Source organism: Saccostrea cucullata, unplaced genomic scaffold, assembly GCF_032062105.1.
Source record: "Saccostrea cucullata isolate Sc308-1 unplaced genomic scaffold, CSIRO_AGI_Scuc_v1 ctg1673, whole genome shotgun sequence".
Classification (NCBI taxonomy): Eukaryota; Metazoa; Mollusca; class Bivalvia; order Ostreida; family Ostreidae; genus Saccostrea; species Saccostrea cuccullata.
The window spans coordinates 74,227-76,819 of NW_026940263.1; positions in this window are offsets into that span (position 1 = coordinate 74,227).

The window sequence follows — 2,593 nt, forward strand, 5'->3', positions numbered from 1 at the left end:
GCACTGCAGTCTACATGCTGCATTTCCCTTCCTTCCTGAATTCTTCCACTCTGAACAGTGGACACCCCTGACAGACTGTGATGCAACTGGAGAAACACTACAGAGGGTAGTGTAGGAGGCGACAGGGCAGATGCACAGGGTTCTTCATTTCCACAAAGCCTTCCCTCCTGAATGGATCGTTCCTCCCTGGAGGTCTGAATCCAGTTCAATGTGGGCGAGACTTCCTGGAAACACACCACTGGAGACAGTGGTGAAGGCGACTCTGTAAGCCTGTGCTCCATACCTTCACCTTCCAACCGGCACTTGTCTGGCTCCTGCAGTCTTCCATCATCAGATGTGGTGGGCTGGACAGAGCACTGTCGCCATGGCAGGGCTGGCTCAATGTCTGGGAAGAAGACTACTGGGGGCTGGGCTGGAGGCAGAGGGTCAGAATCACAGGGTGCATCACATCTCTCATCTTCTAAAATAGAAACTGGAATCATAATCACAATTATAACTAAAACAATCATTAAATATTGGCTATTTTATCTTAATGTGCTTTTGATCAAGAGTGATGGAGTAATAATTAAGCTAATCCACATGAACATTAACTAGAAATATGTCCATAGGTCATGAATGTCCCCGCAAGGGTATATTAGTAAAGTAACATGAAAATTTGTATTAGTGTTTGAAAGAATGAATCGTTTAAACGTCCACATTTGGCCCCCCCGATAATTTACAAAAAATAAGTTAAAACATTTCCTACATATTTTTTTCTTAATCATTTCATCAAACATTGTAGTTTATTAATTTCATTTTCAATTTTCATATACTTGCACTGTAATTGGGTATTTAGCTGATTAATATAGCAGGGGTACGTTGTTTACATCGATTTCCCATAGACTTTAGGCCACACCCCCATTTTGAAAGCTCAATTTTTATATTGATGTTTCAAGTTGTAGTAAATAGGGTCAATGTAATGAGTTAAACTTGTCATTTTAATTCATGAAAGAAATTGAAACAGTCGTGCGCTCACATATTATTTTCCAAAAAAGTGAAAAATCACGGGTACCTGTCTCTATAGTAAAGGCACCTTGTTTACAAATTTCAACCCGCCGTTGACCTCATGCATAACAAAGCATTGAACACGTGACTCAAATCTATTCACTTTCATGCTTTGAGCAGATCAATGCGACGTCGTTGCAAGCTATCGATGGTCAATTCCTTTTCAAATTGGTAATAAGAATTTAAAGTACCATGGGATAACATTTAAAATTTAAAGTACCATGGGATAAAATTTCTTTAAAACGGTCCTTAAGGGCAGTGTCTATATACACGACCGTCGTGTATATAATTTCAATGACTATTCGCACGACCGTCGTGTATATAATTTCAATGACTATTCGCACGACCGTCGTGTATATAATTTGAATGACTATTTACACGACTGTCGTGTAAAACATTAAACATGCTTTGTATTTATCTTTCCTTGTTTGAGTGCGAGACGATTCGTCCCCACAGACCATTCGCACTGAGGCGTTTCGTCCCAATTAAGACGGTTCGCATGTACGACCATTTACTTGGTTACATGTATCCGATGTATGTAGTAATTGTCACTTGTTGACAGGAATCATTTACTTCTTATTGACTTTTGAACTTTGTTGTATTAATTAAACCATTTGTTTCAATCAATTATGGATATGAATTCTGTGGAATAAACAACATGAACAAATGACCTGATGCACTGATTTAATTCAAACATCTCAGTGCCAGTGGTGCCAATATCTTGTATAATTGGAAAAATATTGAGAACAAATGATGCACAACCTAAATAAAATGAAAATTTCTCTCTATAATAGGAAATAAAATCGAGAATCTCTCTTTATATTATTGTATATAAAAATGACCTCAATATATTTTCAAAAGGCACTAAGATTTAATAATTGTCAAACCTGTTTTTTTTATGAACTTCTGTTACTTTAAAAAAAAAAAACAACAAAATTTTATTAATAAATCTCTTTGACTTCGCAAGCAGAATCTCCAAATTATAGTATAGCACCTTAATCACAAAACTGCATGAATCAGATGCTAAATAAACGTAATTATATCTGCACGTTGATAACTATTTTATAGTATACTTAATTTTGATTAGTGGAAAGAAAGTTTTCTCTCTTCATTTCTTTACCGAAAAAAAAAAAAAAAAATACGAACGTGCTTTCAACGATGTCATGTTATTGTATGCTCACCAAATTACCTGATATGTGAATTATACAATGTTTTATTTTAGATTTTCAAAAATTCTTTGACCTTACAGGCAAAAACCGATAGAATATCAAAATATTTGAGCAGTACAAGTCGGGCACAATCTGAAAAAAAAACAGTAAGAACTAATTTTAACAGTGGACCTAATTATTGTGATATGTGTGACGCCAGATATCCGGATGGGGAAAAACGGACGATATTTATCATCTGGAAAACGAAATTTTAAAATATTATTCTGTCCTGTTTAATGGTGATTCAGATATCCGGATTAGTTATGCTTCACATATCCGTCAGCACACAATTGACTGGGAACCAAAGCGTCCGGATAAATGAGGGTCCACTGTATATTTTA